This window comes from Osmia bicornis, chromosome 6 (assembly GCF_907164935.1).
Source record: "Osmia bicornis bicornis chromosome 6, iOsmBic2.1, whole genome shotgun sequence".
Taxonomy (NCBI): Eukaryota; Metazoa; Arthropoda; class Insecta; order Hymenoptera; family Megachilidae; genus Osmia; species Osmia bicornis.
The window spans coordinates 3,296,738-3,312,802 of record NC_060221.1 but is presented as its reverse complement, the minus strand read 5'-3'; the positions used below and the strand labels follow the sequence as shown (position 1 = coordinate 3,312,802).

Genomic DNA, 16,065 nt, shown 5'->3' with positions numbered 1-16,065 from the left:
GGGCCTAGGGAACCCTAGGAGAGCCCAAGGCAGGCTTCCCTAGGGAAGTAACGCTACAAGGTAAAAAGAACTCCCACCACTAAAATGCGGGTTGCAAAGGGTTAATTACAACGTGCTAAAGGAGTCTTATAAGTTAATAAACGTTCACTTAACTGTGGGATGCCTTAAACAAAAGGATTACGAGAACAGAGGCGAGTAAACGTAAAAGTTGGTACACGGTTTGATGAATTTCGAGCCCAAGGCTTTTTCACTTGCACTTTGGTATTAGACCGAACCGTACAAATCGGCTACGTTAACTTATCTTACCGGAAATTACGGTTTTCAACGGAAGTCTTGCGGTCAGTCTACTACGAAATGTTGCTTAATACTCGTAAGAATCGTGCTACGATGTTTGCAAAGAGTTTGAACCTTCCCTATCGCTTCAAATTTCATGCTTTATCGATCACAAGCATTATAATTAATTATTGTCAGAATTTTTATGGCGCATTATCACGTCTTTCGTCTATTTAAGGTGACCAAATATCTCATGGAACCTTGAAACATCGACGCAGTGTATAATAAACCAAGGCACGTAGATATACTAGTGTCATTTTTCACCTACGCTACTCGTCCCAAAAAAGACATTCCAACATCGTTTAAACGACACGTGTATGTACATACGTCCCTGAAGCAATGATTAGAGAATATAGAAAAAATTCTTGTTTCTTTCTGCACAAATGATATTTAATAATGCTAAGTGAAAAAAGTCACATAAATCAGTGATGCGATCAAGTTGAACTTGGAACGTGTGCATTTATCTCCACATTTCTTTTAGTTTCTACCATCTGATTGACAGTGGAAATAAAAAACTGTTGACAACTATGTTATAGTAATTGCCATTGCCACGCTACGTTCAAGTTTTTTGAACTGGTTAGTTAACGTTTGAATGAGGCATTCAAATATCATTGAATAGCTGTGAGAGAAAAAATTGAAGAGAATTTTCAAATAATAAGTTAAAATTTACAAATCGAATCTTACGTTTTGTAATTATTTTATAATATGAGAACATTTTACTGACCTTTGATAGCACAGTGTAAGTGCTTTATTGCACCTAACACGTCACTACTAATTGCTAATAATTGATTATCTTATCGCTAATCGCGAGATGTAAAAACTACAATATTAAAAGTTGTTGTAAAAATGATTGGTTATCTGTATCCAGATGTTACACGATTTTAATCAAACCTCTATCTTTCATTGTACATAAGTACATTTTATTTGAAACATAGAAGTGTAATTTCAAAAATATTCCATTAAATTCAAAGTGCAGGTAAAATGAAGATATGCAGAAAATAATTAGATTTCGTGACTATTAAGTGTCTCTAACGACTTACTTGGCCTTTGAAATTATTACTCATCAAAGATAACAAAAAAGAATTCAAATTTGAATTAAAGTACTTATTTTTCATCGAATACACATTTGAAATAAACGTTCCTCGGAACGAGTTATACGAAATACTTTTTTCTATTAATCAAGGAAACTGTTGGATAACTTCTGTTAATTACAGGTCATTTAATTGGAGATTTGCAAAGATGTTCTGGATCGAAGCAACACGTTCGCAGTGCAATTACCGGGTATCATTAAATCGCAAAGTATCGATCGACGATTCGATCTGTCGATGATCGAACGCGTTACCAATGAATAATGATATAATCGACGATTATATTTGACCCTGTCGTCGTTATAAATGACACTTTTTCTTATTCTTCGCGGTCTTTGGTAATCTTTGGTCAAGGATCTGCATACTTTTTGCAACGTGAATCAACTGTCACGACTTTATCAAAGAATGACACGTATTCTTATCACGATAATCAACGATTGATATACCGATTGTCAAGATCAAGTATAAGAACATTAGGACACGGTGACCTCCAATTTTTCCATGAAACAACGAGACTTGGGTTCTCAAAATTTAGGTGACCTCGAACGTGTACGGGATCGGTAAACTCGCTTGACACTGCAAGAAATGTGTCGGAAGAGAATTTGATTTTTAACTCTACCTTTCAAATGGAAAATAATTTCTTTTATCATTGTATTTAGTTATCATTTTAAACAGAAAATATGGAAGAATGCGTGACGTATAAAGCGGGGAACACTTAACCAAGATCTCGTAAATAGTGAAAGGATTAAATGAATTTAATGACCTAAGATTAAACAGAAAAAAATGATTGCTCCTGGTGCTTACTTTCTCCGTCTAAATCGCTTGATAATGCAAAACTTTCGCGTTAAGATTTAAGGTTTCTTAATCGTACAGGATATTTCAAGAAAGAGATACAATCAGTTTTATCAAATTGTTTGATTAATTAATCCTTCAGATCTTTATGTCACGTTAACTTTCGATTAGGGTATTTATAGAACCTGATCGATACCGATCGATTATCAATATTTACAACAACGATCATACGATGCTTGTAAACAAAATTTTTGGAAAATTACTAAGCCTTTTATGAATTAAATTAAATTTCATCTGAATCATACTCTTTTCTTGAAAAATCCACTATTTCGCGTGGTTAATACACATCAGAATTTATCTACCTCTCTCTGAAGAATTTAAATATGCAGAAGATATATAAACAGGTAGTTATGCTAATTCCCTGGCTGTGTTTGAAACTCTGCCAAATCCTACCTCCGGTAAAATATGCAAGAATGTTTTTGTGTCCGATCACCGATTGTTGACTGCTTAAAAGATATCAAACTCATTTTTATTCGCCTTCTTAATTCCTAATTCGACTTTTATGAAAATTGTATTAAATTGCCAATTAACATCGACCTTTTCAGGTATTTTGATTAAAAACTGGCAAAATGAAAAATTCGGAAACGATATCTTGCGATTAGTACCAGCAGGATATTCTCGGACATGGAAGCCGATTTTTCAGAGTTTTCGCAATCGTTGTTTTAGCATACAATCGTGGGAGGTTCCGGTACAGGGGGTATGCTCCATTTCCCTTCGTCTCATCTTCCATCATTCCCGCTTTTCTCTTCCATGTTTCCAGCCACCGCGATAATTACCGTGAGGAAAATACTGCCGCTATTTGTTGCTTTTTTTTCCCCTGTCCTTCCACGATTTTCTCGTTTCTTTGTTTCCCTTCGAGCCGCTTTCGCAGGAAAAGAGGGTACCAATGGAAACGCGCTGGTACCGTTGGAAATTTTCCTTCTCATCGTGAAACTTTGTCGGCACATGGCCAGACTAATCAAAGTCCGAGGAAAATGCTTGTCGTCGGACGAGAAAAAAGTGCTCTGGGTAAACATTTCTTTCGGGAAGACAGAAAATGTTTTATTTCAAATAGAAGCTTTGAAACTACTACTCTGGTAGACAGAATGTTTCCTCTGAAAATTCTAACGCCTAACTCTCGAACGGAAGTGTCCGACCATTTCTTCGAATGTTACGTACATTTCTCATTACACAAGGAACAACAAAATTAACAAGCAGATACACTGGTATAACGAGCCACGTCGTGCTCACTCGAAGGCCGTTGACTCTGTGAAACTTTCGCCTAGCACTTTCATGTGGAGCATGAAGACTTGTCTCGGACATAATCCCGACAAAAAACGAAGACATTTAATCGAATATTAAAATTCATCACGTTCGACACTGACCTTTTATCATTTCCAAATATCATCTATCGCGAATTGAATATTCCTAAAGCTATAAACTTCATTTTATAGGCTTAATAGTTTGAATATTGATTAATCGTTTATGTAATCAATTTCAATGAAGCTTGAGCTTCAAATGTGAATTCCTCGTTTGAAATATAAACGCCTATATCGTAGCCAATTTTAGTATCCAGTGGTGATTATAGCCTCCCTTAAGTTAGGGTGAAGAAGAAATAAAACAGCAAGGAACCGTTTGATTGTAAGAGTTAAAATGAATCAAGCCCCTCCCTGTTGCTTCCCTATCGAGCCTCGAATTGACGATCGCGTTAGGAAATAAACTCTGACCCCGTGGCAATCAATTAAACAGGGAAGAAGAATTCCTCGAAGGAGCGGGCGAATCTTCTCAAGGAAGGAAGTAAAGGAAACCGAGCTTCGTGCCGAGACTTTCTCACGAAGGAGGCATCTGCTATCGCGAATCTCTTTCGCTGGATCCTAATTGCGATCTCTTACGAGGCTGCCGCCTACGAGACAACCGCAGTCATTTAAATTTGTGTCATTACGCGTCGGGCTATTCTTCTTGGACGTGAGACGAGAACCGCGTTAAAGTATCCTCGGTTCTTTGTTTCTCACAATCTCGTCACGCGTCATCGTGCTTTATACTTTCGTCGAATGATTCTTCGTTAAGCAACAACCGACGCGCTTCTTCGCTTTGCGTAATAGAGAAGAGCATTGTTTCAAGATCGTTGGTAGGTAACTCGGTTATTAGACGAATTATGAAATTCCCTGGTTACTTTACGATATCTCGTAGATATCTCGTAGGTTCTCCAGACACTGGCGCGGCGTCGAAATCGATCACAGTGATCGGATGTCCTCGATTGAAAAATCGTACGACAAACGAGCACCGTATAAAGGAGTCGCTTGTGCCCGGCTAACAAAAATCAAGACCACTTTCTACAACCGTTCGATCCAGTTACAATCGAGGCACAATATACCTTTCTGGTGCGGTTATAAAGAGATCCAGACGCAACATCATCCTTCGTACACATCTTCCTGTCTTCCTTTGTCTTTTATCTTAATCTTGGTATCTAGAGATCATTGGTACCTTGGATACCTTCGAAACGGTGCATGGATGATATTCGAAAAAATGGTAGGAAATTTATCTTAGACAATCTATCAAAAAAATGACACTACTAGGATGGTACGAAGGATGTTAAGTTTTGCTCGAATCTGTCGCTGGCTAGCAATTTGCTTTGAAAAAATGATTGCGGTGAACGTGGTGACCTCGAAGCAAGAGTCAAGATCATTTCCTGCAGAATTTCTTTCTGTATATATATATATTTCGTATCTCGACAAGGTTACAGAAAGATCGTCCACGCGAGGTCGTCGTCCCCAAACTCGTTTATAGAATTTTACCACAACGAGGACAACGCAGAGTTTAGTGTCTTTTTTAGATCGTGTCTTTTAGATTAGTGTCTATTTTAGTCATCGAAGACTAAAGCGAACCGTGGATGTAACTTTGTAAAAATGGTACTTCAGAAGGACCATCGGAGGTTATTCTTTGCGTATCGCGTTAATTCGACAGTCAAGGTCTCTGATTCCACGGATCAAAGTTCTGCGGGGGAGCTGACCTTTTGGTTCACGACACTGCGTTGGATATTTAGCTAATTTTACCGTCGAGATGTAACGCGCGAAGAGGAGGATCCTTTGAACGAACGTATTAGCGTCAATAAAAGTTGATGCTCGCGTGAGCGTGCTAAGAGACGACCGCGATGGCATAGTTGAAGACGGGATTAATAAAACGCTTCCGAAGAATGTCGCACCGATTGCTAGACAATCGTACACCGATAAAGCGAATGAACGTTTTACTTGCGTGTCACACACTTGACAGCTCTTACCTTTCTCGATTCTTTCGTTACGGAACACTGGCTGCACCCACCTGTTCCTGCATGGCAAGAGTTCAAGGCTAGGGGCACGAGGCCTCGAATGGGGGACAAATTTCCTCTTGTTTTTCACCTGCCATTAGAGACATCGCGGACATTCCACGTCGAATCGTACACAATTTGCCCGCCATGTTCAATCTCATCAGATTCGCACCACTTCTAACATTTTTACCTTCGAATATCAACATTTTTCTTAGATTTCGTAGAACTAACGTTTCGAAAGGATGAGCTACAAATCGTGTATCTTCCGCGTCGTTTGCAACGGTGCAGTCGTTAAGCGAACCGATTAGTCGTTAGTTCCGCCTTCGAGGATACGATACACCGTCGATCCTGTATACGTTCGCGTTCAGATCTTCACGGATGAAAATGATAAACATCTCGTTGGATTTGAGTTAGATCTCGGAAAATATTCCCACGAATTTTTATCGGTTAATCCCGTTCGCCTCTCGTTCACCACGGCCGAGTGGCATCCGCGTCTTTTATGTACCCCATGAAATCCAAATTAGCTCGATGAAAATCGACGGAGGAATTCGAGCCGACACAGTTACCACCGGCAATAAACGAAATAGAATTTTCAAACCGGATCGAAATCCGCTGTAACTGGAAGGTACCCGGTTCACTCGGTGGAACGAATGAAAAATACCCGTTATTTTGTGAAAAGATTACTCGCTACCCTGCTGTGCAATACCTTCCGACCCATTCGGTTTCAATTGCTGAACGAAGGTGTGATATTGCTTCGATTGTTTTTCTTTAACGCTTTGGCGGCCGGTGATACGCGTTTTTTTACCAAAATTATATTTTATAAAAAGGTAGATTGATAATAAGATCACTGCTACTTTAAATCTACCGGTATTTCATCTAATCCTCCGAGCGCGGACCACGGAGAGAGCGACAAATGAAATTTCTTCTGTTAATTACGAAGTTGAACTCATTAATCTATAATTTTTCTTTAACAAACCTAAGTAATTCTTTCTTTCGATCGACACGATTGTGCGCCCCGTTAAGGATCGCACGATTTTTCTCGATCGGTTTGTTTGCCCGTTTTTCTTCCTACTTATCGTATATCTTCGTACCTGGAGGCTGTTCATGCTAACGGAATCGATCGGTAAGAATTTTTATGATCCCCCATACAATTTGCATGAGGAGCGTTTAAGAGAAAAGGAGAGGTAAAAGCAGATGTTTAGCGGCCGAGAACAAGGGAAGAGGAGAGAGAAAAGTATAATAACCGTGCGGGAAACATAACAGGTAGAGGGAAGGAAAAAATATGGGAGCCAAGAAAAAGAGGTGGAAGAATGGAACGATCAAAGATTAACGCCAAAGTGGGAAGGTTCGGATGATTGTTGGTAAAGAGAAAATAGGCCACCGATTACATACTCTCTTGATGAATGTCCCAATAAGAACGGACAAGTGTATTTGCCTCGAGCAAACTACAACAGTCAAATGTAATTACTATTTATTTCATAGTCTAATGTTCGCCCGATTTTTTTAAAACAATTAATTAACTCTTCCTTGTACGACGAAAAAGTCTGAAAGTCTGAAGATCCTTTGCATTGTTTCTTCGACTTAAACGCCTTTCGAACGTCGCAAAAACGAATCACGCGATCGTCACGGTTTTGTTAAGAACTTTTAATCCACGCGATTAACTTTCTAATACCGCGTATCTTTTCCACCGGCAATGAAAGCGTTTAACTAATGAAATATTTAAATAAAAAAAAAAAAAAATTAAGAAAACAAATACAAAACTTCCGACTTGTTACACAGTGAATACCGAGTGATCGAAGCTCGGGTGACAGAATTTTCAATAGAAACACGTGTAAGAAAGGAACAAAGTTTCCTGCAGCTGCAGTTCCCTACCGGAAGAAGATTAAGAAAGTTTAGTCACGCGGTTTGTATCCTATGCAATTTCCAATGCGCTTTGCTGTCGCATGCGATTGAAATGATCGAAGGCACGCATTTGTTATTAGAGAAAGTCACGTTGATGGCGAAAAGGAAACTCATTTTACATTCGCCTCTCGGCATACCAACGCGATAATTGCCAAGAGCTAAGATACACCTGGTTTTCAGAAAGAAATCTGTTCGCAAATAGCCTGGTATTTCTTGTAATAACGCGGTGGTTACTTTGGATACAATGTAACCGCGCGAATTGCGAGCACTTTGGTAGGAAAAGAGAAAAGAAAAAAGTAGAATACATAATTCAGTAGCGACGAACGCTTAGCAATTTCAATTTACATCGAGACGTTCATGGATCCTAAGAAGGGTGGGATGGAAATTGTTATCACCGGTACGAGACTAACAGCGGAATAAATTAACGCGTACGAGGCCGACGGTGAACAGCTTCATCGTGTGTAATCGCGAAAAAATCCGTAATACGACGACGTCCCGTCGTGGATGCCGCCTCTATCTGTTCGTGAGTTCGTGTCGTTAATGCATAATGCACCGGTGCATCGTTGCATATACCGGGACACGATCGTTTTCTCGATCGTTAATCGATCGCGCAGCAGCATTAGATTAAAGGGACGGTGGTGGTTGCAGCTGCGCAAATTATGTCTCGCGGCATCCACTCGTTTTCACCCTACAATGCATCCCCGCTTAAATAAAAAAATCATTTCGAGTTTCATGGATTTTACTTGCTCTCTTTACTGGAAGACTGGTAAGAAAAAAAATTGGAGCATATGCGTACGTGTCGTTCAAGATGAGAATGTTTGCACGTAGTAATAACAAATCTTACCGAGAACCAGTCGATCAGAGTAATTATTTTCATTTCTTCCGTTTGCGTCTGGGCATCGCGTTAATAACAGTTTCAAGATACAGAAATATTCATTAGAATTCAATGAATTTCGATGATCGTTAACCGGAATGAAAAATGTATACAGTGGTACCTCGGTATACTTTAATCCGAATAGGACGTATACCAAACCAACCTTTCCCTTACTTCTATGATCAGTCAATTAATAATACATCAACTCCGAATATAATTGATTATTAATTTAATTTTTCCTCTGAGATAATTATTTAAAAATGACGCAAAATTCACAGAAAAAATGTATGTCGAACAGAAGTTGCATACCGAGAAAAATTTGTCACGTCCAAACAGGACGTATACCGAGGTACATACCACTGTATTTTAATACCCTAATCGTGTTAACAAGTCGGATGCCACGTTGTTATTATACTTAAACCCCCGACTGATAGCATTTAAGCTTACATTTGCTACACAAGATATCACCGCGACCAATTTGCACTACAAGCATTATCGTACCAAACTATGTATACTTATTATTACGTTTAAAAGGAATGCTAGCCTGACTTTCGCGTGAGGAGCGTTAAATTAATCGCCGGCAAATAGCATATCGAATTAATAAGCACCGGTCAAGTACGTCAGTTCGATAACCGACAAAGTTACAGTGTACCGGTTTAACGTTAAAATATTCATTAAGCGTAACGACAGCCCTGATAGCCTCCACGTGTGGACGTGGTTCTAACGTAACGGGCGTGCGGAACACGATAATGCACAAGAATCGCGTCATGCCACGTTCACAAAAGCCACATTCCCCTCGACACTAGACCAATTCCTAAGCTAGCTAGCAGGATTTCTACTGCCATTTTACTGCCATCCTTTTCATTTCCGCCTGGTGATTATCTTTACGGTCACCTTGCAGTTCGCCATTGTCTCCTCTTTTATATTCTCTGCAATGAGTAATCGTCGACTTATCATTCGATATCTTCGATCGTATTGTGTTGTTTTTTTTTTACATTCCTACGAGATATCTTAACGATACGGATAATAGATCTGTGAATTGGAGTGAAGATGCACGTTTTTAGAAAAAATTTCACTCGCGGGATGAAACAACGGTATACAGGAAATCGAGAGACCACGGCGGAAAAGCATGGCGTGAAAAATCTCGATAAAAGAGAAAGCCATTGAACCTACGGAGCGGTCATAAACGCGAGGAATGCAGATTCACGTTCCGCGATGCAATTACCGGGATCGTCTTGTTAATTCGTCGAGGCGAACAAATAAGAAGCGACCTAGCTACAATTAATCGCTAATGGCCTTCTAAGACGAGCTACCCCCTTTTTTTTTCCTTACACCGACACCGAATTCATTTTCGTTGCGTATACAACGGAACGAGCTCTCCTAGGGGAGTCTTAATGACCCGGGTTAATGACTCGTGTGATCTGAACGAAATAGACGATCTTTTGTCTCTCGAAGAAAATGAAAAAAAGACGCCTTTTCAAGAAGAATTTTAATATTAAATTGAATCTTTATATAAAGATACAAAACGTTTCTTTTCACATCGAATCGACGTTTCCATTTTTCCTGCATCCTTTTTCGCGAGACGCGAGAAATAGCGGGCATAACTGTTGTGCAAAGTCCTTATCTCGTTGTCAGTCTACCGTAAACTTGACTTTACGAGGCAGCCTCGACGCATAAGCTTTTTCGCGGTTTCCTCTGCATTTCGCTTGGTCTCGGCGACGTAACGGTTCCTAGCTCGCGACTTGTCGACTTCGTACACGCCGGAAGATCGAATCGAGGAAGTATGCCATGGAAAAGCATCCTTTTCTTTCGTGGCTACAATGAATTCTAACCGAATTCCATGCAACTCGTAACAGAGTCACTGCGGAAAGATAGAATGAAATCGAAACGCGAGACTGCTCTCGTATTTTACACCAGCATGGAAAGTCGATAGTAAATATGTACCGAGATGATATGTTACTCAGAATTCTACGAATTTTCTCAGGAATGTTAGGTTACTGTTTATCGATTCCTCGGTATTCCAAGACCATTAGTAACATTAAGTAGTCTAGTGTACTTGGAATCTATAATAGTTACCTAGGCACTTAGAATTCTACAAATATCCTAGGAAAAATTTCATTTTTCCTTCCCTTTTGCCACGGTTTTGTCAATAAAGAAATTCTATATCGAACACGGCGACATTCCGATCGAAATTTCGATCGTCGCCGTTCCCTGTTCGTTGCAACCTGCGCCGCGGCGCCGATTGCAACTCGCGTTAACTTCCGTGGTTAATTACATCACGGCCAATGACGTAAGGCAGGAATCATCTGCATGAAAAGCTGATGGTATGTGCGAAATTATCCAGGAATATTTTCGCAATGATCATCGCGTACCGATTCCCGGTGCCCGTGCACCGTAACAAATTACGCGACGATTCGACCGTTACAATTAGACGATGTATCATCGCGTTTAGGGCTCGTTATTAACCGACGGACGTGGGTATCGTGAAATGTATATTCATAGGTATACTGTACAGCCTGCACGGATATAACGGCACCTAACAACATCACGCTCGAATCGGCTTGCAACAAATATTATATCCAGAACGAGAACATTTGAAAACGTTTTATCTCTTTATTACTTGAAAATGAAAACTACCCTGTCGATGGTGGGTCGTCGTAAATCGAGAGTTTATTAGAGGAAGAGAATGCTAAGAGGTACTTTCCAACTGCGCTGTATATCAGTGTCTTAATATTTATTAAGTTTATAATACAGTAACCAAGGAAAGTTTGAGAATATTAGAAGAGATGAAAATGCTTCGGATAAATGTCTGATAGGAAAGAGGACATAATCCGATGTCAACAATACATATAGGAATTTATAGTTAAGTGACGTTGAGTAACAATTCCATGGCTATCTATTGGTCTACTTTAAACTAGGGGTAATCAGAGACCCCACCTGCTAACGCTGATATTTCTGCCCTAGGGGCAGATATTCGCGTAACAAACGTTAATCAAACGGTTTCGCAACGTCCAGAAGCAATGAATTTGTTGTGATAGAAAACTTTTAGATTCTCAGCTCGTTAACTCCGCGTATCGTCGCGGTGTCTATGTTAATTAAATTGCACAAAAGTTTTATATTAATTATAGGTGAAACAAAAAATTTTGAAAAAACGAACCAAAACATGTTTCTTCGAATCTTTATCGAATTTATCTGATCAGGAAATCTACGCATGCCACGTAACCAGTAAGGTGATAATGTAATACAATTAAATATAGATAAAATACAAAAATAATTTACACGATGTTACGATTTGATTTGATTGGTTTTAATGATACCGATATATCAGCGCAAATTAATTATAGAAATCTTGATTACAGAACCGTTCGAATTCTTTGGAATATTCTTTTGTTGCAGAAATATTCTAGTATGATTTCTACATGCCATAGTTTAACGTATTATATAATAATAATATCGAAATTGTACAATGAACAAAATTAAAACAATTCCCTGATAGAATATAGAGATACAAAACACACGACACTCAAGGACATGACGAGTTTCGATGCTGACTATTATAGGAGAAACAATACGCTATTACGTGATATTTTTGCAGGTGGATTCAATTGGAAAACAAATCCCACTTTATGCACGACAAATTGTGTACACGTTGTCTGGACACGTAGACAAATAAAGTCACGTTAATTTCAACATACTTTATTAATTTTAATGAAAGGATGATTTAGAAAGAAAAATAATGTCATTTTTAATTATCAAGTATTATAGAATCTAGTATGAATAATAAATAAATAGCAATTCAAATTTTTTACGACAGGGTCAAACTTCTATATTTATATAGATCCCCCCCCCCACATTGTCAGTTTCCCGAGGGATGCCTATGGAAAAGGGTGAAAATCCAGGACGTCACCTAAATATTATTTTAATAAACTAAGATATCAATTTGAAAATTAATCGATCGTACCCTTAATAATTAATATTTTAATATGTCTGACTAAACACGACTATTTCTACTGCGGCAGTCATCGCGCAAAACTGACCCTTTACAAACACTATGTACCTACATAATTAGAGGTGATTTAAATTTTGTCAATATATAACAGTTTGTACATATTAACGACTATCACGCAGATCAAACAGATTATCGTCCACGATACAAACACATGGCCCGAAGATAAAGAGCTTAATACTTCATTCGCTACTTTTAGCCTGGAGAATTATTATTAGATTAACGATAGCAAAAACGTGCTGCTTCGGTTATTCCTATCATTATCTCCAATATTATTATATCAATCTAAACAAATATCTCGAATGATAAAATATATTTTAATTCTATTTTTAAAAATTTACACATTAACCTATCACAATTGTTCTTAAAATTATAAACAATGCACCTAAAGTCTATCAGTGGCGATTCGAAAGCTCAATCGTAATCGGTCTACTTTAAATTCGGAGCTCCTGTACCACTGACATATACCAATTACGAATAAAAAATTCCTACCTTTTTCTCGTTACCGGAAGGATAATGTTCCTTAGTACCACTGCTTGGCTGTCACGCGTTCTAAGCACAAAATATTTAGTCACAATGAACGCAGAAATGATAACGTTCATACGGTTGCGAAAAGTATAGCGAACGCGACGGACATGTTACCCGTGCAACGGTCGAACACCAACTGACGCGATCGGGCGCTCTCGCGCGACGTTCGAGTCTGACTACGGACGGCGCCTAACTACTCGCCACGCGATTGGTCGATCCTCGACCACCTTGCGCCAATAGGAGGGAGCGATACTAATGATATTTTTATCTTGAAAGATTAATTATTTAACACAAAATAATAAGAAATCATTTTTAACCATTTCAATAATTAATCTTATTGATATTAAAATTTCAATTTCTTCTTATTATTTATATTAATATTCAAATTATTCGAAGGTTAAATGAATATAATTTTTCAAATATTTCTTGAATAAATTAATATTTTTTGGAATGTTTGATCGTTTATTTTGATACGAACTGTATGTACGTTCTTTGTCCGCGTTTCTGCGACCAGGAACAATACAGGCGGAACTGGTACCGAACGTATATCTTTCTTTTCTTTTTCTTTTTTGGAACGAATGAATGAGATGTGTTTGGCTCACGTTCCAAATCTCTGTTACGCTAGACTCGCGAAGGTAATGGGAGTTTGCGAAAGTGGTTGCCCGTGTTTGAACGTTGCTAATTTGATTTGATAGAACCAGTGTCAAGGAAAGCGTAACGGGTCGTGGTGATTGGACGGGTTATTGATTACGATAAATTATATCTTTATTAACACGGTGGAACGAGTCGAAATGAAATAAATAAACATCTCGGTGGTCTGTTCACGTGGACTGTTTAACGCGACAGGAACACCGTGACCGATGCACAAAGCATGCAAATAAAGAAATGAATTCTTTGAAAGAAAGCTCGGAACGTTACATCATTCTGAATTTTGCACAGCGACATAAAGAATAACAACTTTCGCCGTCCATCGTTTGTAATTTGGAGAAAGTGTACGACGTTTCTTTCTCTTTAAGAGGATATTCCCCTTTCTCGGATGAAAAAAAAATCAATTTCCAATAATCAAAAATATCATTTCAGAAGAATCGGTCACAAAAGTCGAGCCAGAACAATTAAGAAAATTCGAAGATCAGAATATCAATTAAAAAAAAAAAAAAGAAATGGAAGTTCCATTTAATCCTTTTCGTACAGAGAAATCGTTCTGTTTAATTGAACACGCAGTGTCTCGTCCATCGTGGAATGAAAGTTTGCTTTGACGATTCTAATCCTTTTTTCATCGATTCGGTCACGCGTGTAGGATATCGCTCACGTTTTCACATTTCATTCGAAACGGATTGTCGCTAATGCTCGGGTACATTCACCTGCACCTTGTTAATATACACGTATTATTGCAAAAGCAACGAAATTGCGAATTCCGTGCTGCCTGTCGAATTATCGCGCGAAAGGCGCTGCCTTCCACGTAGTAACGATAAGTGCTTGCTAGCTGAATGTTAAATAAAATAGAAACGACGATTTTCACTCGTTTGCAAAATACCGACGCTATTCATTTTCTATTGGCGAGACTGTTCGAAACGCTCGATACGTTTCCACGAGGAAAGTCGAAGAAACTCGACTGTCTAATGCAACTACAAACTGCACAAGAATAGAAATGATAGGGGGAGTAAAGGTGTTTCTGGGAATGGATCTCTAATTTTTTTAGTGTTAAATAATTACGCAACTCTAAAATGCAAAGAACACATAGGAAGTGTATCTTATAAATGCTTCGGTTAACTTGAATGTTAACTAACTAGTGGGAAGTTGTTAATCATGCATTATAAAGAGTTTCAGTTTCAGTATCAGATAATTCTAGAAATAATGATGAAACCTTGCCGAATATTTTAGTCGTTTCGAACTACATTTAAAAATATCGTTCATTTTTAAATCACATCCTCTGAATAAAGTTACGAAACTGACCTTACTTGAAGGCGAACGTAACATCATTGAATTAGATTATCTGATAGCAAGTTCTCGTGCTATTCGTTTCACGTTGCGTGCCTCTCTTATCGTGTACAATCATCCATTATTATGACCAATGATATTTATAATGCGCATGTTTACCCGAATCACGTCAACTATTGCTCGCTACAGTGCTTAATTAACCGACGAATTGCGAATTAATTAAACGTTTCGTCTGAACTTTGTGTGTTTTTTTTTCTCGCTCATTAACATGCAACGATAAATATCCAAAACTGGAAATTATAAACACTCGCGAGTTCTTAAACAATTCGAGCATATCCGAGCTCGGAATTTTCGTGGAACCATTTAAAGGCTTGAATTTTTTTAATTAAAAGCATGCAAAATTATTCTACGTTTAATTAGCGATGAGTTAACCGCGTTTAATGTATATGCATTTATGATACATTAGAAGGAGAAAAAACACGAAAATTATATACTATGTATAAGTAATCGCAAGAAATTCTTCATAACGCGTAAAATATGCAAAAATAATTGATATTTATCCATTATTAACGATTGGATATCACGGTTAAAGAGGATGATTACTGATAAAAGAAATATCGAAATCGACGTGTATCGGTTGCATAATATTCCTTGTAAGATGAATGACATTACACATGGAATGATGCAGTGAAGTAACACGAGCTCAAGAATAAGTCATGATTCAGAGTGATCCACGAGACCTTCCAATTTGGCTAATCGTCTCATGGGGTCAACTCGATTACTCGAGGTTACCTCTCTGTCTGACAATTTCTCCTCGTGCTCTTCACCTTTCTCTGATTTGATTAAAAATTAAACTTCGTTGTCCAAATAACAAGCGAAATGAAAAATAAATATTCAAATCGTGCGATTTATTATTTTCTAACGAATCAGGAAAAGGTAAATTAATTCACGAAACTGTTCCAACTTTATTGCAAAAATAAGATAAAAGCATCTTGACGTAATTTCCAGTGCAATAATTGTTATCATTTGCGATGACGAATCGTTTAAGATGCACACGATTCTTAGAATTACTATTGTAGAAAGAAGTTAACGGTTGCAAGAGTAAAGAACAAAAGGTACATCGACGTCATCAATGAAGATTGAGTATTCGATAAACGTAGAAACTTCCGTGTAATCGGTGTACAAGAACCTTGTGTTTATTTATTATTTTTGTACTATCTGTTATATTTCTGATAACTTACATATTTCATTTTTGTGTTTG

At 38.1% G+C, this 16,065-nt stretch overlaps 1 protein-coding gene across 3 annotated transcripts in view; it reads right to left on the bottom strand.

The window, feature by feature from the left end:
- Positions 1-16,065, bottom strand: part of LOC114874609 — a 30,315-nt gene that overhangs the window by 11,189 nt on the left and 3,061 nt on the right. Inside the window, exon 1 of one of the 3 annotated variants that reach the window (XM_029184048.2) lies at positions 12,831-13,019. The exons of the other annotated variants lie outside the window; for them this stretch is intronic. The gene's annotated coding sequence lies outside the window, so the exon portion shown is untranslated. Of the gene's footprint in view, positions 1-12,830; positions 13,020-16,065 lie in introns of those variants that run through there. 3 annotated transcript variants of the gene reach the window in all.